This window comes from Camelus bactrianus, chromosome 2, assembly GCF_048773025.1.
Source record: "Camelus bactrianus isolate YW-2024 breed Bactrian camel chromosome 2, ASM4877302v1, whole genome shotgun sequence".
NCBI lineage: Eukaryota > Metazoa > Chordata > Mammalia > Artiodactyla > Camelidae > Camelus > Camelus bactrianus.
Genome location: NC_133540.1, coordinates 31,502,394 through 31,526,386, shown reverse-complemented (window position 1 = coordinate 31,526,386; position 23,993 = coordinate 31,502,394). Strand labels below are relative to the sequence as shown.

The 23,993-nt window shown below is 39.4% G+C and overlaps 1 protein-coding gene and 1 pseudogene across 1 annotated transcript in view; both read right to left on the bottom strand.

The window, feature by feature from the left end:
• Positions 1-23,969, bottom strand: part of TTC29 (tetratricopeptide repeat domain 29) — a 723,881-nt gene extending 699,912 nt beyond the window's left edge. Inside the window, exon 1 of the mRNA XM_074377718.1 lies at positions 23,785-23,969. The gene's annotated coding sequence lies outside the window, so the exon portion shown is untranslated. The remainder of the gene's footprint in view (positions 1-23,784) is intronic.
• On the bottom strand, positions 19,654-23,961 carry LOC123616720 (ZZ-type zinc finger-containing protein 3 pseudogene; annotated as a pseudogene).
• Positions 23,970-23,993: the final 24 nt, after the last annotated feature.

Here is a 23,993-nt window from a genome sequence, read left to right as displayed (position 1 = left end):
AATAAGGCAGAAGGTAATTGACTAGACAGAACTGCTTTAGCCTAAATGAGAAATGACTACAACAACAAGTTTATACTGTATAGCACAGAGAACCATATTCACTATCTTGTAGTAATCTACAATGAAAAATATGAAAATGAATATATATATGTATATGTATGACTGAACCACTATGCTGTACCCTAGAAATTGATACAACATTTTAAACTGACTATACGTCAATAAAAAAATAAATAAATGAAAACAAAAACAGAAGAAAAAACTGACTACAGCACATGAAAAAATGCCCAATATCATTAATTAACAGAGAAATGCAAATCAAAACTACAATGAGGTATCACCTCACACTGGTCAGAATGGCCATCATTAAAAAGTGCACAAATGACAACTGCGGGAGAAGGTGTGGAAAAAAGGGAACCCTCCTACACTGTTGGTAGGAAGGTAGTTTGGTGCCTATGGAAAACAGTACGGAGAATCCTCAAAAAACTAAAAATAGACTTATATGACCTAGCAATCCCACTCCTCGGCATATAACTAGAGAAAATTTTAATTCAAAAAGACACATGTACCCCAATGTTCATAGCAGCACTATTTACAATAGCCAAGACATGGAACACCTAAATGTCCATTGACAGATGATTAGATAAATAATGGAATACTACTCAGACATAAAAAAAGAATAAAATAATGCCATTTGCAGCAGCATGGATGGAACTGGAGATTGTCATTCGAAGTGAAATAAGCCAGAAAAAGAAAGAAAAATACTATATAATATCACTTATATGTGGAATCTTAAAAAATGACACAAAGGAACTTATTTACGAAACAGAAACAGACTCACAGACATAGGAAACAAACTTATGGTTACCAGGGAAATGGGGGAGGAGGGATAAATTAGGAATTCAGGATTTGCAGATACAAGCTACTACATATAAAATAGATAAACAACATGCTCATACTGTATAGCACAGAGAACTATATTCAATATCTTATAATAGCCTGTAATGAGAAATAATATGAAAAGGAATATATATATGTATATAAACTGAATCACTATGCTGTACACCAGAAATAAATACAACTTTGTAAATTGACTATCCTCCAATTAAAAATTTTTTTAAATTAAATAGAATAGATAGCTTACAAAAAAAATGATTACAACATAATAAGACTAGCTTTTTCTTTAATATGATTCCTTAATTAGTCCCAAAGCTAATTACAAAAGAAGTTCCTAAAATGTTTAGAACAATAGCAGTATGGCTGAAAGAAGTTGTCTAGCTCTCCAATGCAAGCAATTCTGAAAAGGATGGCTGTCATTTGAAGACATGTATATACATATTTTAAAGAATAATAGGTTATCCTCACCTTGATTTTTTTCACAGGCACTCCATGCTATTGGTGACTAGTTAAGGGGAGCTGGCTGTTCTTTAGCTTGCTACAGGGTAAATTTTTATTCAACAATCCCATTTTTGGAGTGATCAAAAATACAAACTCTAAAATACCTTCCTAGAACTCTACTTAAGTGATCTCTCCAAAAACAAACTTAAAACACTCACATGGATATACAATCTGCAAATCAGTGTATACGAAATGGAGCAGGACCCTGTGGGGTCCTCCCTTGTACAAATTCTTTCCGTGTCCCCCATTTCTTGTTTGTAGGAAATAGGCTTCATTCAGCCTCCTTGACCTTCCGTGAGTTCCAAAGGGCAGTTTCAAACAGTTGCTTACCAGACAAGGGAGGGAATGCAGGAACAAGGGAGGGACAGACAAAAAACAGCAGTGCAGCCATGGGGCAGGGTCCTGGTTCCTCCTCAGGGAACATACAAAACAATATATATTTGAGTTCTTTTGCAGGAACTAAGGCCCCTACGCAGGTGGAGGATGGTAACTTCAGGCTGAGGACCAGATTCCTGGAGCATCGCCCTATTACTTCACCTCAAACCAGTCAGGAGAAAGTCTGCATGCAGTGGAAGATAATGAAGACTCTGACCCCCATCCCAAATGAGTCTCCCTTCTAAAACTTTCATGGCCTAACAGAATCTTTGGAGTTGGTTTTTGGACATAAGTCCACCATCTCCCCAGCTTTCTGGTCTCCTCGAATAAAGCAGCTTCTGTTCCTACCAGCACTTGTCTTTTGACTATTGGCTTTCAAGCGGTGATCAGCCCAACCTGAGTTTGGTAACATATATGCTATTCACAACAGATAAACCTACATTAAGTGTACATATGACTATTAACAAAATGTTAAAATACTAAGTCTACTAACTAGAATTTACATTTTCAGTTTCAAAGTTTTATTTCCAAAGTTTAATTTCATTAAGCATGTCTATGATTGGGTTGCAAGAATGGCATGTCCTGGAATGTTAGGTGATATACAAATTAGTTTAAACAAAATTTGTATTTGGCCCCCATAGAGGTGTTTTGTTTTTTGTGTTCCTGTCGATGACGAAATGCAGAAGGAAATCATCACACCTGGCACCTGTTATGCACCAAGAACTAAACACGGCACTGGCTTAATCTTCTCAACATCTCTGAGCTAAATAGTTTTATTCCTATTTATAGATAAAGACACTCAGGTGTGGGGATTTAAACAGCAGAACAAAGGCATTTCACTGGCAAGTGGGAGAAATGCGTTCAGAATTAGCTGACCGCCCCAAGAAAAAAGCCAAAGTCCACACCCATGGAGTGAAATGCAAGTATATCTTCCCACAGAAAACCTTTTTTTCCCCCGAAAAAACTGATGTTGACATACCCCCTAATTATTTTTTCATTAATCTGAATAATTCTTTTGCCATACTTTTCTCCAAAATGAAATAGTGCAATTATCTCCCCATCTGGGAAAATAAAATGTTCTGTGAATTTTTATCTTGTTATTTATACAAGGAAGCCTTTGCAAACCAGTTAAGTGCTTGAACCAATTAAGCATCTGAGTGGGACTTATAAAAATAAAGCAATCTAAATAAAGAATTGTTGAAATATATAGAACAAAGGGGGAAAAAATGATCCTTAGTTAAAAGATACCACGAGACTTAACCACCTATGGGGGTAATAGGTTAAAGATTTAAATTAGGAAAACGATAAAGAGAAGATCCTTTAAATAAAATGAAGAGGAAATTGAGAATCAATGTCAGGGCATTTCATTTGACCTCAGAGACATATTTTACTGGTGACTTTTTTGTTTTTTAAACTGTTTCTGTTGGGTTTTTTTTTTTCATTTGTTAATGGCCCCAATTTTCCAGCTTATCTCCCAGTTTATTCTGCCTAGTAAATCTTGTTCATTTGCAGCTTTTATTTTCTTGTTCAGCCCCTAATCGCTGACGACTTGAAAAGAAACAAACTAAAAGATGTCATTGGATTAAATAAGGAATTGTTTTCATCATCTTCAGGGATAGCAACTCAACTTTAAAAATAAATATAAGCTTTACAATATTCTGTGAGATTCTTGCCTTATTTTTATGAGGGTTTCATTGTTATAGCCTTCTATCTTCACCATTGCTAAAACTAACACCACTCCAGTCCTAAAAGGGGTTAAACCTAAAGTGACTGATATTTTGACAGTGATGTGGCAAAAAAAATGGTCTTATCCAGAAATTTTTTTCTTTTTTTTAACTGAATAAATTTGACAGGTGATAACCAAAAATTCAGACTTGTGAATATGTTATCTGAGGAGTTCTCAAAATCTCAAAATTACTTGCATAATTCTGGCTTTTTTGTTTTCTGTAAGTCTGCATCTGTTTTTATGCCAAAAGGCTATGCAGAAACTTGTATGCATGGCTCATCTTGAGTTGACATCTCACGAAGCAGAGCTGAGTACAGAATTTTCTTTCACTTCAAAGGGCATCCCACAGGGTGCAAAGAAAGAAGGGATTGGGTGCTTCCAGCCAAACATTGCCCTCTGGCACTCATACTCAACTCCCCCGGGATGGAAGAGGGCAAACTCTGGCCCCTTGAAGCTCTAGGTAACATTTCCCACAACCCCTGACTCATAAATATTGACATTTGGGAAAAACAAGAGCAGAAAAGAAAAAGGGGAGGGGGGAGGGGGAACCTTCCTCGAAAAAAAAAAAAAGTTGTTTCAAGTTGGAATGTTCATATATTTTCCAAAGTCTGATTTTTATCAAAGATACTACTAGGATTTTAAAATAAAATATACCTTATGTTGGTATTTAAAAAAACAGTCTTATCCATCAACAACTGCAGAAAATAGGAAACAAAACTTTCGACAGAGTTTTGTTTTGTTTTGCTTGCCATTAGGAAAATAGTTTTAACTAACAGGACTGAGGTAAACGCAATTTTTTTCTAAAAAGAACTATAACAACATTCTCAGAGAAATTTTTTTGCTGAATACCAAATTTTTTAATCATAGTGAATTTGGAATTCTTTTTTTTCAGCAAAACCTTTTCTTCTTCTTTTTAAATGTTTGTCTCAACCCACTCTTTTCTTCAAAAAACAGAAATAATATGGTTAACTAAGACCTCTGAGAATTCTTCAGACCCTAGTCTGTTTCCATTGTGGAACTACAGTGCAACCTGGTGGTGATTACTGTTATTACCATGGTTTACGCTTGTGAATGGCCAAAATTAACCGGAAATAAAAGAATGTCTTGTATTTAGGCTTTTAGAAAGTAAATTACAAGGAAAAAGCACAGTAGAGTGGCTCTCTTAAATTTTAATTGTGAGTAGAGCTTTTTATAATTTTTAATATAATATACCTATAAGAACAGTTTTGTAAGATTACTGATGAGTCATTGTGTAAACTGATACAATTTTTAACATTCATATACCTTCACAATAATCTCTTTCCTGACGTTTGAAATTATATGAAGAATGTTTCAAAAGCATATAAGAGGCTAAGTATTTTTAAGAAAGGATAAAGTAAACTAAATAGTTTATCAGCTTTTTGAGGATTCTTTTCCTCTTCGTGTCTTGGGTATGAGAAACACCATCAAAAGAAAAAAAAAAAAGATGGATTTGTTATAAGACTATTCCCCCTAGCCTTGAAATTTTGGCTAACAAGAATTAAATAAGTTCATGTTCATTCTTAAAGAAGGCATGCATTTCTGATTTTTTACCCCCTAAATGAGAAGACAGTTTGATATGCTTTTCTTTCACAGCTAGCAACAACACTGATGCAAGACTTTATGGACAAACCAGTGATTCACAGTAATTGTAGTCTTTTATGTGTTTACGGTACTTTACACCCATTCTCTTATCTAATTCTGTCAACAACCCTATAAATTGAGGATCAGTGTCTCCATTTTACAGATTAGAAAACTGAGGCTTAGGGATATGAAATAACTTATTCGAAGTTACTCAGCTGGTGAGTGACAGAGGAGGAACTGAACCCTTCCCCCAAGCCCATGCTCAGGGTCTGGTGCATGGTAAGCCCTCAATAAAGAATTGTTGATTCAGTGAACAACTGTACCTATTGCAAGGATAGTAAAGGTAGTAAGTCTAGATTAGATCCAAATTACAATTACATCTAGTAATTTTTCCAGTAAAGCTTAGACATACTTCCCTTGCTTTTTATACTCTTTAGAGTCTCCTAAGTGCCTCCTAGTTTCCAGAAAAGAACAAAGCAGCAATACCAGGCAGGATCACTGAGACTCACACCTGGGCTGTTTCATCCATGAGGAACTAGCAGGGGATCTTCACAACTTTGGGGCTGTAGATCCCTTTGGAAATCTGGGGAAGTTTCTGGAACCCATTCCAAAAAAAAAAAATCTTTTAAAATACATTACAAAGGAAGTAAAATTTTTTTAATAAAAATTTTAAAATATTTAAAAAACTAATTAGTAAAGTATGTGTTCATTTATTAATGCATTAAATAATGATATCTAGCAGTAAATTTAATACCTACTGTATTGTCAAGGTAATAATGAATATAAATGATACTTTGAGATATCTGTAACCCCTGTAATGTGGTCTTACTCTATCTGTGACTTCTATTGGTGAAAGAGACATTGTTAATGTTAATGTGATATTTGATTTATATTCATAATTAAAGAAAATGCCAAATTTCAATTTTAAGTTAATGAAAATTAAAATTTCTTTCTGTCCAAGGCCATAGGCTCCTCAGTCTCTTAAATTAAAGTATCAGGGATAATCTTAAATGAGACAAATCTTTTTATAAAAAACTAAATTATAAAAACTAAATTATAAAAAAAATCTTAAATTTAAAAGATGCCTACTGCAAATATATATTTACATATATAGTGAATATATATAATACATATATATAACCCTTTGATTAATATGTGAAATATTCAAATGATCTGATGAGAGGCAAGGTTCCAAAATTATACATGTCTAGGACATAAAATGGTATTAAAATAGCCTTGCCTGAGTCTTAGGACATTAATCCAAAAATATTGATTAATTACCTGTCATAATAATCCCTTTTGAGTTAGAAAATATTTATTGAGCAGCTACTGTGTACTAGACATTATTCTGAGAGCTTTAGGAAATAGGTGGAAAATGGGTAATTTTATTTCATGTTTCTATAGCACTCTATAATTTTCACAGCAGTTCTATACACACCCTTCATTCATTCAAGCCTAATTACAATACCAAGAAGTAAGCAAAGTAGGGTCTGGAGACATTTATTAATTCCATATTCCCACAATAACCCCCACTCCAGACATATGGTAGATACTCAAAAACTGAAAACACTGCTCTGTCCTTATGCCTTAAACCAGCCCCTAAATTAGGGTTGCCAGATAAGATGTATAAAGCTGAATTAAATTTTAATTTCAGATAAACAACAAATATTTTTCATATAAGTACATTCCATACAATATTGCAACACACACTGTATTTGTTTGCCAAGGCTACCATAACAAAGTAACCCAGACTCAGGGGTTTAAACAGAAATGTATTTTCTCACAATTCTGAAAGCTGGAAGTCCAAAATCAAGGTGTCGATAGAGTTGGTTTCTTCTGAAGCCTCTGTCCTTGGTTTATAGATGCCCGTTGTCTCACTGTGTCCTCACATAGCCTTCCCTGTGTGTGTGACCATGCCCTAATCTCTTCCTATAAGGGCACCAGTCATATCAGATTAGGGCCCACACTAGTGACCTCATTTTATCTTAATTGCCTGTGTAAGGATCCTGTCTCCAAACACTGCCACACACTGAGGTACTGAGGGTTAGGACTTGAACATACGAATTTGGGGAGGACAGAATTCAGTCCATAACATGCACTAAAACATTATTTTTGTTTATCGAAAATTCAAATTTAACTGGGCATCATGTAGTTTTATTTGCTCAACCTGGCAACCCTCCCCTGCATTTCCTCATCTGAGAGCTCTCTCCACTGCAGGAACTCAACCACGGGTAGGAATCGGCCAGCAGGGCAGGGAAGTTAGGCCCGGAGCAGCCAGCAGTCAATGATGGATGTACTTCGGTGGATAAAGGCATTAGCTCCCTCCCTCTGAGGGGAGACAATTCTGAGTATGTTCTACAAAGCATCCAAGAGGCTCTCTGTGGGTTGGAGCCCCAGCCGTGCTCAGCATTTACTTGTCCGTTAACACACCCACCCTGGTTCCTCCCCTTCTGCATCTCACCCTCCCACTCCCCTCCTGCTTCTCCTCAGTCACCTCCCAAGTAAACCTTCACGTTTACATCCTTGTCTCAGGATCTGCTTCTGAAGGAACTCAACCCGAAACAAAGGATTGTCTTGGCTTCAGCCACAAGCTGAACTGAATCCTCGTTTTCGGATAAGAGACAGACCAGATGCTGAAGGGTGGATCGGGGTGGGCCTTTGTTCCCTTGCTGGGCACTGCCTCTACCTACCAGCCACGACTCTCCATTCATGGACCTGGCTGCGGGAGAGCCCCTTTACAGGATACTGGCTAATCCTTTCAACGCTCAGAGTTTTTCTGAGTCTCACAGATATGGCAAATGTCTTTCCTTTGAGGTAAGTTGAGAAACATACTATTTATCATGAAAAGATAACTGGCAACTCAAGAGAGTAGGTTGACATGTATACTAGGTAGCTCAGAAAAGAAGTCTCATGACTCTTCTCTGGAAGAATCTGAAGAGATAAGAGAGAACTGGAATAATTAGGGAAGTCTTCCCAAGGGAGGTTGGACTCGGGCTGAGTTTTGGTGGATGTGGTCGATTCAGCTGTGGGAAGAAAGGCCGGGAACAAGTTCTGGGGGAGAAGGGTGGATGAGGGCAGTGCAGGAGCAGGGCTGGACATGTGTAATGTGACCACACACAGACATTTGGCTGGAGGACAAGGGTACAGGGGACAAGGACATATTACGAAGTCCTGGGAATGCCGAGTAAGAATTACGGAGTTTATCTGAATACTTATGTGCAGCAAATGAAGGTTGTTAAAAGAAGAGAATTGACATGATCAAAATAAGACATAATCAGATTCACCTGTCAGTGGCTTGCAGCAGAGACTGGTTAATAGACACCTGGCAGTCCCTCCCTATGACAATATAGACCCAGCCAGGAATAATGAACAGGAAAGTGTAGACGACATTACAAAGGAGTTATCACACCTGAGTCACTGAAGAGTCAGCGAGAAGGAAGAATGAAGAAAACTGCACCATCAACCAATCAGAGAATTGTGCACGAGCTGATCACATAGCTTGTGACGCCCCTCTCTCACCTGGCCTTTGAAAATGCTTTCCTGAAACCCACCAGGGAGTTTGGGCTTTTTTTGAGCACTAGCTGTCCCGGCTCCTTGTCTGGCGCCCTGCAATAAACACAGCACTTTCCTTCACCACAACCCGGTGTCAGTAAATTGGCTTTACTGCGCTCAGGTGAGCACACCCCAGTTTGGTTTGGCAACAATAGCAAATGGATATGTTAGGCAGTTTTAACAAACTCATCATGAGTTATCATCAACCTGTTCTTCACAACTATATATAATGATATGATAAAATCTATCATTTTTCTGCTCCAAGAACATTATTTGTTGCCTTGCTATTTCCCTTCATCTTCTGTCTTTTGTTTAAGGAATGCAAAGGATCTCAGGGTAAAAAATAACTGTTATCATTTCGGTTTGTATGCAAGAGAAAGAAATAAACCAGCTGCAGCCAGCAGGCTTCGGAGAGGCACTTATTACAGGACTTAGACCTCACACAAACGTGGGAGCAGCTGAGGAAGTGCAGTCAGAGGATCTGAGAATGTCACTAGCTGGCCCTCCGAAAGCACTGGCATGAGGAGGTAGGTTGGAGCTTGCAGGGAGATCTGAGGAGCAACCAAGCCCCGCCCCATCAGTGGGATCACCAAAGGGGAGCTCCCAGAGAAATCTGTGGGAAGGAGGTCCCTCTGTGCAGCTATCACTCTGTGGGCCCGCAGCCGAGCTCTGGGCAGGGGAGAAGGGAGCTGAGTCTGCTTTGGGTGAGCAGGGCCGGCAGTCAGAAAGGTGAGCTGGACAGAGTGGAAGAGAGCAAGAATCAGGTGGGACCCACAAACACCTCGGTTTGACCAGGACACCCTTTCGAGTATAATGGTCTGTGCTTCCCTTCAACTTGCAAAATCTCTTGGAAGTTCCTCTTTGGCCAACATGAAGGAGAAACAAACAAACAAACAAACTGGCTTCCCCGATGCTAAAACTGTTTACTGATCACTAATAGCTTTAACCCAGAGGCTATGCCCCAGGAAGGAGGCTGGTAATCTCAGAAGAATGGACAGACCCTCGGGAGTTCCTCCTGAGGCCAGGAAGAAGAGGAATGCAGCACCCTATAAAACCCCCTGATTGTTATCACCTTTCCTGTCCCAACCCATTTCTCCATAAAACCTCAGGACCCCAACCCCAAGATGAATTCACAGTCTCAAGGCACTAGCTGGCTGTGACTCCCTTTGCCTGGCAAAGTAGTAAAGCTGTTCTTTTCTAATTTCCCTAAAACTCTGCCTCCAAGTCTCAATCTGGTTTTCAGGGTACAGAGGCTGGTTTTGCGGCAACAAACACTAACCCAGAACCGTGCATGGAAGAAGATTCTGGGAAACATCATTCCCAGCTTAAGGAAGCTTCCATTAGGTAATTCAGCAGACTACAGAAGAAAAAGAGGAATTTGTTATGAAGATCCTGGGGTGGCTCAAGGAACTGAGGTCAGGAATGTTGCTGGGTCTTAGGAAGAGTTGGAAACAGGAACACAAACCCCATCGGGGCTCTTGGGGTTCTTGTCTCTCTTGCTGCCCTGCCCTTACACGCGCCTTTCCCAGTATCTCTGCAGACTAACCTGTTCCCCTGCAGGAAACCCGTGCTAACTGCTGACAGCTCCTGAGCTCTACTTCTTACAGCTTTTTTAGATGTGCTCACTGGAGAGAGGCCCTCTCAGCTCTGCCCCTTGATAGCTTCAAGCAAGAAACTCTGAGAAAGGACTCATTGGCTAGTGGGCTGAGTGATGTTATAATGTAGCTGCTCCTGCTGTACCAAGTGGATGGGGAAGGAAGGAACAGTTTCTGGAAGACAATGGAGAGGATGGGGCAAAGGAGCTCGTAGGTGTCTACTGCATGGGGAAGTACCATATAATAGGCTCTATGTGAAGAGCTTTGTGCGTATTATCTCATTTAATGCTTGCGTCAACCCCCTTCGGTTACTGCCACTCTCGTTCCCATTACACATGAGGAACTGAGGTTCCAAGAGATTACATCTTACCCAAGGTCCCAGAGCTTGTAAGTGGTAAGGTTGGTCTGGCTCCAAAGAGTGTTCTTTATACCACCCAGTGGTGGCCAGTATTTCAGGGAGCCTCAGGAGCTCTGTTTGTCATTATGTGGTGGCCTTTCCCCCGACATTGCATTTCAACAAATCTTATCCTTTTTCTAAAAAGTTCTTAAAACCCACCATATTGGACTTCCTCCTTTCTCATTTCACAGGGAGCAGAGACACAAAACGACCACCCAGTCTACACGTCTGGAGAAAAGCTCTGACTCCTGGCACAGAGCTCTCTTCCCTGTTCCACACTGGCCCTTGACCCTGGCTCATCCACTGCAGGAAATATTATCAGAACTACTTTTAACTTCTTACTTGTAGCAAGAGAACAATCTGTGTTTACTCTCAAGTTATATTTAGTTTGGCACAATCGAAACCAAAAGCCATACTTGATATAATCATGTAAATTGCTATTGACACTACTTCGGACTCAAGAACCTTCTTCTGGAAAGAAAGGTCAAAGCGTAAATGGAACAACAGCTTGGAAGTTGTTTCTTTTCTTGCCAGAATTTCCGTGTAAATGACAACTAATATATATTGGTAGGCTATGATAAAGCACTGTGCCAAGTGTAATAGAAAAAAGTGAGTGTATAAACACAGTCCTAGCCATTTAAAATTTGATTGAGTGGATATAATACATAGAATATAATCAATTCTTTAGGTGGCCTCTTCGAACCATGAAATGTATGATACAGAATAGGGAGTAATCACTGAGGTCTGGAACAGTCAGAAAAAGTATCATGGGGAGAGAGGAGTTGAAAGCCTGAACTTTTATCTAATATTTATTCCTTCAATCATTCATTCACTTATTCCGAATTCATTCACTCAGTATTTTTTGAGTTGGGCATCACACTTAAATGCATGTAAGACTAAATGCACAACGGTGTACAGGCTGGATAAGAAGTATCAGAGAATCAGAAAAGATATTTTCCCACTTGCTGACAAAAAATTATTCAGTTGATCTAAGAAAGAAATGGAAAATTTTATTTGAGCCAAATTGAGGATGATAACCCAGGAATAGCCTCTCAGAAAGCTCTGAGAACTGTTCTGCCCCTCAGAGGTCGAAGCGCAGTTATATAAGGTTTTGAGACAGAGGGCTGTACATTAAGTGACATATTATTGACAGTTTATACAGTCTAGTGAGTAGTGGGTCATGGGTCAACACGGCCCCTTAACAAGATTAAGAAGGAATGTTATCTTTTAAGGAGTTGTCTTGTTGGTATTTCTGAGGATGGGGAGGTTTGGTCGATGCATAATACAGATATGCACAGTAGAGGGAAGAGAGGAGTCCAAAGGGCAGAGAAATGTTCTTATGTTTAAATTTTTCTTGTCTTGCCATAAAATATGAATTTTATTCCACAACTATCAGAACAGTAAATTCAGCTGCATACTCTTCATGTACCCGAGCAGGACCCTATCTGGCCTTTCCTGGGCAGACCCGTCCCCCAATCCTCTGCTGTAGCTCCTCTCTGAAGTACCCAGATAACAGTATCTGATGCATATTTCCTGGGTTGTTTTACAGGTGCTAAAAGCCCCACCAAATGGAAGACCTTAACTATTTGATGACCGTGAACACATAGCCCCCAGACCTACTGGCACCTAAGGATTCATAATGTTAACTCCTGTGACCTCACCCTGTTACCTCGCCATCAACCAATCAGAGAATTGTGCATGAGCTGATCACATACCCTGGGACCCACCTCCCTCACCTGGCCTTTAAAAATGTTGTGCTGAAACCCATCAGGAAGTCCTAGCGTTCTGAGCATTAGCTGCCCGGGACTCTTTGCTTGGCGCTGCACTTTCCTTCACCACCACCCGGTGTCAACAGATTGGCTTTACTGCATGTGGGTGAACAGACCCAAATTTGGTTTTGTAATATAAGATACCTAACTGTTTCTTGAAGAAAGTGTTCCAGTTAAACTAAATAAATCTTTTTTTTTAAATCAGCAGTAAACTGGATTACGTGGTCTCCACAATAGATATTATTATACATTGTATGTGTAATACATAACATAATGTTTATAATAAATAAATAATATGAATGTTAGAAGTATGAGTTCCTATCAATAGGCTTCCATGATAAGAAAGTGTCTAGCTTTATAAAATATTTTTGGGGAAAAACAAACCAGCTAGATCTAAGAATTTGTAACTGTACACACACACACACACACACACACACACACACAAAATCTCCCAAGATTAAAATAATCTGATTAAGAAACTAGCATCCCTCTCTTAAAGCTGAAGTTCTTTAAGACCAGGAGTAAAAACAACGACACAATATACAATGTAGCCCTTTACTACAGATTTTTAAGGACTGACAATAATTGGAAAGAAAACTAGACTGACCACCAAGCCTCATTTTAGTATTCTATATTTTTGCATAAAATTTTAACTAGCCTTCAGTTGCGAATTTTGCTCTCATTCTGCTTTGCTTCACCTCTTTCAGAAAATATATGTCGTGCAGTTTAGGGCTTCCTGAGGATAACTAGTATGGTCAGTTCAGTGTTGCTGTAAACTTCAGATCTGGATAATGTCACCCATTTGCTCTTTCCAAAGACAGGGCACTTATTTAGGGACACCTGCCCTACTGTATTAGCTTTTTTAAAAAAAACTGCTGGTGACAGTGTAGCTGAAAATTCAAGTGGAAAAGAACTAGAAAGGCTCAGCACCTTTCCTTCTGCTGATTTTTTAAAACTGATTCTTGAGAAGACTGCGTCTGCACAGCGTGACCAGGCCATGGCACCGCTGATCCTATCACTTGTGAGTCCCTTCATAATCAGTGTAGATGGCCACACAGTTCACTCAACCCATAGTGATGAGAATCAAACATGAAGATGGCTGAAATAATTGGGTCAAGTCGGCACCAGGCCAGTTCAATGGTTACAGAAAAAATGCGAGCATATTCAAAAATCATAATGGATCATTCCCTGCAGGTAAAACAGGAGTGATGATAGCAATGTATCAGCCAATTTCAGAAGGACATGAACAAGTAAAATGATGTAAATGATGCATTTATATAGGTGTGGAATAAAAATAAATAATACTGTTTATCATATAAATGTAGGCAGATTTATGTCCTAAACATTTAATTTCCAGCTCATTCCCTTTCATAATAAAAAAAAAAAGTTAGTCAGTCATGGAAGCACTAGGAAGTGAGACTATTTTAAGCTCAAGTATTATTTTGAATACTTTGTCTTGTTATGCTGGGTTGGCTTTCTACCATGTATCCCTCCAATCCATCCTCTGCCCTTCTTTGCTGTATTCTACTCCCAGGGAGGCTAATCTCTTTGGACTACATCAGCAGGCTCCTTTGTCCTCTGGCTTCTAGTTGGGTTCGGCCAATAGGGGACATGAATGTGAGATCAGGGGAGGAGAGTGAGGTGGAGCACTGATGGCTTCCACTCCCCTTGGTGGTGGGGTCATCCCTCCACAGATGGTCATAGCTCCTTTTTAAAAAAAAAATTTAGCAAGACTGTGACATTTTTAGTTGAATAAACACTCCTAGGATTATAGCAAGCCTTTAATTAATGTCCAGAATTCTGAAAAGATAATTTTGACAAGTGTTGCCAGTGTTCTCATTGCTTTTACAGAAGAGAGGATTTGGGGCAGCCATTACTCTGTCATTCAGAAGTTGATCTTCTAATACAATGTTTTGGAGATTCTTTTAAGTTGTATTAGTACTATTTTCTTTTTTTTTTTCTTAGTACATGTGCTGCCAAAATGATCACGGACTTTGTTCATTTTTTACTGCTACCTAAAGTTCCACGTGGATAGATCTCAATTGTTTATCTATCATGTTTGAGCTTCTTTGTGAACATATGTCTTCTTTGTTCTTGAATAAAATCCTAACACATGCAGGGTCATAGTTGTATAAAGAACTAAAATATTATACATAATTTTAGAAGGAACTAGTTTTCCACAGTACTTGAATTATTTTACACTCTATCAAATGATGTATTGAGAATTATAGTTGATTCACATTGTCATTGTCGATCTTTTTTTTTAATTGAACTGTAGTTGATTTACAATGTTGTATTAGTTTCAGGTGTACAGCAAAGTGATTCAGATATAGGTATATATATCTGAAAAATGATATAGAAATATATATATACACACACATATATGTCACAACTCTTTTTAGAGGACCCATTCCACACAGCCTCTTTTTCCAGTAACTGCTTCCTCCTCTTTGCTGTTACTGCACCATCCCAAATGGTTTCCCTGCTCCTTGACCAAACCTTTGTAAACAGCCCCTCTACTGAACATTCTTCAAATCACCTACTTTGACCAACCGTGAGTAACCTTGACTGGATCACAGGACAGCAAACATTACTTAGAATTATTTGACAAGTAGTGTTAATGCAAAACAATTGTTTGATAAGAACAAAAGGTGTGGCTGTCTCCCTTCACCCTGTGCCTACTTCCCTTGACAGACCTGAGACAAGACAAGATTTGTGGAGTGGACCTTCAATATTATTTCAGACCTTCCCCAAAGATATGTGGCCTTGCTTTTATTAAAATGGCTCTGGGTGTTAGAGCTGTCTGGGGAGGGGAAGCAAGTAACTCTATCAGGTTGACCCAAGTCAGGCTTCTACTCACCAAATGTGTGATTTTTGGTGATACAAATCAGCTGGTTATCTAGTTTAATCTTTATTGGGGGACAATTCTCCATGGCATTTCTGTATGCTTTCCATCAGTTTTTGCTCTGGAATATCTTTTCAAGGATATTCATTTGTACAATGTAATAGGGAAGAACAAATCTGACTCCATATTGGATTTGTTTCTTTTACTTTAAATCTTTGTTTTCTTTTACTTTTGCTACAAGTTAATCACTAAAGGGATGTTGCATATGAGCTTAAGTCATAAATAATGGCCCATCTCTGGGTACCCTGACTCACAGATAATGAGCATAAAGCTGAAACACATTTGTTTACTCACAGGAAACATCCTGACCAGGCCCACCTGTGAATGACAGCAGGCAAGAAGAAATGAACACATCCCCTCTGGAAGCTGACCAGAACCAGGAAATTGTCTGACTTTACTCCCTCCCCTTTTAGTATAAAAGAAGTATGAATTCTAACTCAGGCAAGACAGTTCCTTGGGACACTAGTGCACCATCTTCTCCGTCTGCTGGCTTTCTGAATAAAGTCACTATTCCTTGCCCCAACAACTCATTCTTGATTTATTGGCCTGCTGTGCAGCGAGCAGTACGAGCTTGGACTGGGTAACTAACACATACAGCAAACAGCCTTGAGAAGTAGAGATAGCATCTCCTTCCAGGGCAAAGAGCACATTTTTTTTCCTGACTAGGATGATAAAGACAATGTCTCCCTCCAGGGAAAAGGTTGAACAGGTTTACTTTCAGGTCATTACAGAAGACTGGGGCGTTCCTCACCTACGGTGGAAACTCCTTCCTGTACAGAATACACCTGGGCCTCTCCACCTCACCCCCTGGGACTTGGGAGGCAAGAGGAACCATTACAAACATGAAGCTCTTCCTGCCTGCTGTGCTATTAGTAGAAAAGTCCTTTGTCTCAGACCCAGATGTCTCATGTCTTGCCAGTATCTATGGAACTGTGGCAGGCTAACCTCTTAGCTTGCAATTAGGGTACAAATCTCAGACCCTTCTCAGTTATTAACAGTCCACAGACTTCCAGCTCAGTGACTTGTCCCCCAACCCCAATCCTGAAGCCATGTGTTTCTATATCAGCCACTAATTTTGTGGTCATTTGTTAGGCCAGTAACAGAAAATACATCAGGCAAGGTATTTTTCTACTTGAGTCTTCCTTCCTGGGGACATTGGTCATGAATCCAGGGTTCCTGAGAATAAGGAGAATTGAAAAGCTTAGTGCTGGGACAACTGCCTGATCCTTATTATATCCCAACTTAGGGAGGGTCCTAGGACGAAGGGAAACAACAAAGACACTGCTCTCCTGTTTTCCTCTCTTTTCCCAAATGAGAAAATGGGAAAGCACAAATCATAGGATTTATACTCTAGGGGAAAAAAAAAGTCTAGTTTTACATCCACAAAGTAAAGATGCCATATAAATAGAAGCGCTGACTACACTGGCCCAAGCCTGGTGGACTGCGTTCAGAGCTCTGCGTGCACAGAACGCTCACCCTCCTCACCACACCCCCACATCTGAACTATGTAAAACCACGGAGGACGTGTGCCCGTGAGTTTACACAAGGTAACTGACAGCCTGTATGTGAGAAAAGAGGTAAAACTCCATCTCCATAGGGACCTTTCCTCATATATAAAGGAAAAAACTAAAACACCGGGGCAAAACCCTCCCACAAATTCTCCATACCTCGTGTGAGTCAAGCCTTCTTTCTAGGGGGATCAGCATAGTCTAGCATCCAAAGTACAATAAATGACACCTTGATTTTTGTTTAAATCCTAAAGAATTTGTCTCATATAAAAATATGTTTCCATTCTCACATTTTTGAATAATCCACAGAATCTTCTTCCTAACCAGAAATACCTTCTCTCCCAAAGCTCCCGAATAACCTAGTCTTGAATCTGTTAATGTTTAAAGTTATTAAGGTTTTTCACCTTCCTTTTAGCCTGTAACTTGATATGCCAGAAGTGTCACTTAAATCAGTCTGAAAATAAACCATCAATTAAAAAAAAACTTCATTAGATATAGCTACTAGAAAGTTCATCTAGTGAGTAATAGTTTATAGAAAAGGTAATTTATCATTTACTATGCAAGTTATCTTCACCATTCACAGGATCCTCTTCACCTGAGTAACAAGACAACATATACTGCCAAAGATTATCTGATGGCTTAAGACACTTTACCACCTTTCTTGTGAGGTAATTAGAGATCCTGATAGTCACTAATCCAGTAATTCTAGTAACAAACTTTTGAAGACCAGGGCAAACGTTCTCTTCATTTAAGGATTTATTTCAGTAGTTTAAACACAGAGCCTTCATAAAGAAAATCTGCTATAAAAGTTAATGAACTGAGAGAATAAACCTGAATCAAGAATGTGAAAATTGAATCTGTAAGCAAAGAAAACCATCAGAAATTGTTAGGCAAGCCCTGGAAACGTGGGGAGTAGTATCTGAAAACAAGAGGCAAAGCCAGGGACAAAGGCTTATCCAAGTCAGAAACACAGGTAAGGGACCCTAGACCACAATTTCCAAACTGTGCTGAGGGGCCACAGAGCAGGAAGTGCATTCAGAGGCACCACAGGATAGTTTAAACGTTTGAGAGAAACACAGAAACATCATATGAATGTCTGGAAGTAGGTTGTTTGGACATAATTACTTACTTACTACATGAAACTGTTAGAAATTTCTTTGGCTAAAGGACACCATGAAAAATTGACTGAGATTCTAAGGTGTCATGAGACGAGAAAGTCTGGGACTCGCCACCTTAGGGACAAAGGACATTGAGAGCCTGCTCAGAGTAGAATCAGAAAAGGAGGTCAAAAGCGGAAATGACGGCGTCTCCAGCTGCTACATAACTCTTGCATTGATGCAGACCAAGTTCCCCATAGGCACCTTGTTTGGGGGGGCCTATATTTTTAACAACACCCTAGCTCCCCTCCTGCTCCTCCCCTTTCCCCCTGCTCACAGCCACTCGCGGAAGCAGGACCAGTAGGGGAACTTCCATTAAACACACACACACACACACACACACACACACGCACACAAAAGAAAATAATATGTATATGGTGGGACCTTTTCTTTCATGTAATCCTGGCTCTAAAGAAAAGAACCCTTGTGCCCTATGACTCTGGAGTTTTGCAGGATCCCTTTAAAATCAGTGACTCTTAATGACAAGAACAAAACCGTGGTTTTTCAATGTTGGTTTTGGGACGGGAACAACTAGAGTTCCCCAAATATTTAGTGTGAGACAGTCTGCTGAAATTTAATTACGTCCCTAGGGATGAAATGAGTGCACTTTATGTTGAGATTCATTTAGCAACTTCATGACAGCCCATTATAAAAAATTTTTAATTTACTCTAAATTAGGGGGTGGCAGACTTTTTCCATAAAAGGCCAAATAGTAAATATTTTTAAATATCCTTTTAATTTTTTTTTACAACCCTAAATGCCAAATTAAAAGCAGTTGGGTATATTCACATTGCTGTCAACAAATCTCCAGGTATCTTTACATCTTGCAAAACTGGCACTCCATCCCCAATGAACAGACAATTCCCTGTTTCCCCTAAATACATCCCCTGTATGCATACAGCAGCATTAGACACCATTAGGGGGTAGGAAGGCGGGTTCTCTGGTCAAGGTCAAAAGCAATGGAGGAGGATCATATCCATACCTCATCCTCTAGGTGCGTACACCAGTGTTCATAGAAGCATTATTCACAATAAATACCAGGAGGAAACCAATGTTCACAGCAGTAGTATTCAAAATGGGCAAAAGCTGGGAGAAACCCAACTGGCCATCAACAGATAAACAGATACACAAAATGTGGTTTCTACATACAGTGCAATATTATTTAGCCTTGAAAAATTAGGAAATCCAGATACATGCTACAGTATGGATGAACCCTGAAAACAGTATGCTAAGTGAACTAACCCAGATGCAAAAGGACAAATATTGTATGACTCCACTTACATAAAGTACCTAGAGTGTTCAAATTTATAAAGGCAGAAGGTAGGAGAGTGGTTACCAGGGACTGGGGAAAAGGAGAATGGAGAGTTAGTGTTTCACGAGTACCGAGTTTCAGCCTGGGATAATGAGAAAGTTCCAGAGATGGACAGCAGTGATAGTGGCACAATAATGTGAATATATTTAATGCCATTGAATTGTGCACTTAAAGATGGTTAAAATGGTAACTTTTATGTTTGCATATATTTTACCATGATGAAAAAGGAAATGCAAAAACTGTTCTTAGCTCATGGGCCATGCAGAAACAGATTGCAGACCACGACTGGGTTATTGCCGGCCATAGTTGGTTCTAAATCATAAGACCCATAAACAAAATGAACAAAATGACAGAAAATACTTTTTTAAACTGTAACTCATTTTTATTTCAACATGAGTATGTTAAACAGATCTTCATATTGACCACCACTGGCACTTTCACCATGGTTTGTACACATCACATGATCATCTTGCATAACATTACATTTTAAAAAACCTCTGAGTGACAATTTTATAGCATTCACACGCCGTGAGCTGGTTAAGGAAGAATACCACAGTTGCCTCCTACAGTGCTTCGCTGGTGTAATAAGGACAGTAAATTGTGGTTAAAAAAATTAGACATCAAGGTTAAGCAGCTCCAATTTACTGAAGGCCACCAGTGGCCACCACTGGGGACAGTGAGATCTTTTAAAGTGTACATGTTCTAGAAGAGAACACCGTCATTGGTTAAAACTTTGTCAAAAGAAGTCAGTTTCTGTGCTGAAAACTATTTTCATAAAACTGAAAACTACCAAACTGTTTTAATATAAGTACTTTGTCTTCTCATCAGCATCTTTAAGACCAGGTTCTATGAAACCGTTGGAATTTACTCTCTCTTTAATGTGTGCTCTCATTTCCATCTCACCCATTTAAGGTCACCGCCTAAAAGGCTTTAAGGTGGTGGCGATAAACTCACCAGCGAAATCCTTTGCTCACCAGGAATGTTCAGCTGCTGAAAAATGATCTAGAGCCTCGATGGTGCGGAGCTGGACTTGACAAGAACACTCAGGAAGCCATCGTGCTGTCATCGAGCGTCATTTCAAGGAAAGCAGAGAATCTTCCCAAACTATGCACATAATTCGCAATGATACCATTGCTATGTGTTGAAGAGGACTGGTATATGATGTTCTCATCCATGTCATCTGTTTGCCAGAAAGCAGTTTGGGTCAAAGTAATTATAACTGGTGCCCTGGGACACACAGTAGACTCTAAGAATGTCTTTGACCTACAAACAGGTTCTAGTTGGTGATCGTCCTTGTGAATATCTGATTCATGAAGGCGGTCTGAACAAGAACCACAGAAATCCAAAGACATTCCTGGAGGACAATCCTGGCAGTGGCACTGAACACCCTACCTGGATAGGTTCTATGCCTCAGTTATCACACTTGAAGCCCACATGGTACACAAATCCACTTTCAGCTTGCATTTGCTTAAGTTTGTTTTTTTATAACTTTTTAAACTGTTCCTTATATTCAGGTAAATTTCCATACATAATAGGAATACTCTATCTGATGCCTCCTCAATAGCACTGTTCATGTGGCTATGAAAACAGGATCGGTCTTCATCTTCATCCATATAGACTGATGGTTCCTGGGAAGTCATCAAAGTGGAATGTTTAAAGAGGCTTATTAAGGGGGTGCTGTCATGTGCTTGTTGAAGACTTTTTGGAGTATATATATATAAGTTTGGTGTTCTGCCTGGGACTGGAATGCCAGCTTTAGTTTCATGAACTACTTCTGCACTTGCTGACAACCTGTTCTGCTGTCCTACTGCCCAGTTCATCAGCTACATTCTGCCAGCATCAAGATTCTACTCCTTCAGGAGGGTATTCCAGGAGTAGTTGTTCAAACTTTTTCTGTTCTTCAACAGTCCACAATTGGTTAAATGTTTCAGGGTTGGTATCATCACACATGTGTCCTCTTATCATCTGAGGATGACTATTTTGAGCCTTCTGAACCATCACTCAGAGGCAACATACAAGTATGACAGGGACTCTCCATCCTTCCTAGGATCTAAAGGACTTTTTGGTCTAGCAGGTAAACCTAGTTTGTCAAAAACTAGATTAACTCTTCTAGTATGCCTTTTATGATTTTCACATTCCCTTCCAAAGTTCCCAAGGCTATTGGTATACTGGTGCCCAATCTTTGGCAACTGAACAACTCTCTGTGATACGGAAGCCCTATATCAGCCTTCTTCTGGAAGTTTTCCACGAACTCAATGGGATTTTTTTGTGCTTCTCTCTGATGTCTGCCTAAACTCAACCTGATGGCTGACAGTTCCACAAACAAGTGTTCCAACAGACAAGGTGAAGTTGCCTGACCTTTTATGACCTAGCCTCTGCAGTCATATGGTGATTATGATCACTATACTCTAATAGTCAAATCAGTCACCCCAACCCAGATTTAAGGGGAGGGGACACAGAGTCCATATGTTTATGGGAAGAGTACAGAAGTTGCAGCCATGTTTTAAAACCACCACAGACGCATTTACATAGAGAGATATGGCAATACATGCCAAGGGGTGCCCGCTTCGCAGAATCCCTCAAAGTGAATTTTGTTAACCTATTATTTTAAGGCAGACTAATCCAAACTGCATCAAGAATGACTAATGACTAAGAACGATTGGCTTGACTTTGACCCTAGTATCATCTACTGGTTATAATCACTTGTTATTTTTCAAACACTATCAAGCTCAGATCCACCCTCAGGCTTAGGCTAAGTCATATCCAGAAAGAATATAGAGAATGCCCATAGCAAGAAAAGCAAGTGGATTAGGATCAAGCCAACATTATGGTTGCTGAAATCAGCCATTCCCTGACTCAGTGATTACCAGACTTTAGTATTTCATGGACCAAGAACAATTTTGGAAATAGACTAAATAGAAACAAAGTTACCAACCTTTCATTCTCCAAAGTAAGAACATTTAGAAAACAACTACTCTATAACTATCACATTAAAAAAAAAATAGAACGGATAACTTCAAAATAAAGCATACTCCTTTAGAATGAATAAGTTTGACTAAATGGAAAATTCACTATATATATTTTTTCTTTCTTTCTCATTTCTCTGCTGATCTGCAGAAAACTTCACCATGGATAAACCCTGGTTCGCAAACTGGTGTGGGAAATTACCTATGCAAGTGACATTCTGGTCTCTTCCCTCTCTTGCTTTATTCTATTTATTTTTATAGTTCTAGAGCTTTAGCTTGCTCCTAGGAACTCAATCTAAAAGGCAGACAAATACGTAAATGATTGTAACTCATGAGTGCTACTAAGGATATAGGGCGAAAAAAACTCAAGGAAAGTTTCACAAATTATGTAAAAAACATTTGCCCATGAGAAAGAATGCGAAGACTATTACAGATGGCAATGACTGACTGAAAGCACAGAGACTATGTATCCAGCATACCCAAGGAAAACTATATTGTGTATCAAAAAGTAAGTAATGGTTATACTTGGTTGTAGAGTAAGGGTTTTCTCTTCTTTATTCTCCTCTTTTCTGAAATTTGACAATGGAGTATGCACTGATTTAATGATCAGGAAATTAAAAATAACTATGTCAATTTTGTAGGTTAGCTTATGAAGAACAAACAAAAAGCCTATGTCCCTTTAAGTTTGTATAAAAAGAGACCGGGCTGTAAAATGGAGGTGTTATCAAGCTCCAGACTTTGGCTAGGACAGATGACAATAGGGCAGACAACATTCCCTAGGCTGGGTGTAGTCAATACTGCAGGCCTTCTAGTTCACATACAGTCATCAGTCAAGAATTCTCAGGTGGCAGGTGCTGATAGGTTGAATGTTTAGCAGCACCTCAGCAGTCAGAGACCAAGGTTAGAATCCCAGCACCACCACTAACTAGCTCAATGAGCTTTGCAAATTACTTAACTATTTGAATCTCTTTTTTCATCTGTAACATCAAAAACTGCCTACCTTCTGGGATTTTTATGCAGATCAACTGATATAATATAGGTAAAGAGCAGTGTCTGACTCTCAGAAAACGACACATATAGAACACATTTGTGTGTCTAATTGAGAAGTAGAGATTTGTTTGTTCTATTGGTTTAGAAAGGCTTTAAGATCCCATTTACCATTTATTTGCCCCATAGGTTTAGTTAAAAGCTTTAAGCACATTAAATTTGTCAGCTATAATGTCAACCTTTTGAAACTTTAATGTATGCGAGTTTGTAACAAGTTCCAAATGCGGAGAGGATATTCAGTATTTGCAGTGTCTTCTAAAATTAACCTATGCCTAGAATGGTCTTTCCGCAGGATCCCAAAATAACCAAGTGGCTCTACCCTTACATTCCAGCAACTGACACAAAACTAGGCGAACGTTTCCCATTTCTTTCTGTCTTCTTATTCGAGCTGACTTCCCTAACCACTCTCAGAGAGAATGGGGGCCCTTTTGTGCAGAAAAAGAAAAGGCTCAGCTCTAAGGTAATGGCCTCTTACCCAGGCTTTCTTAAAGCTGGAATATAGTCAGCAGAACAATGGAGTAGGGGTTCCTCAAGTGTTCTCAAACGCTCTGTAGAGCTTGCAGAATCCTCATGGGCCACTGGTCCCATCCGACAGCGATTCCACACTTCCCCGAACCTCCTCTGCCTCCAACCTTGTAACGTAGATACGCATCCCTACAGCCCCGCCCCCTTCAAATGACCAAT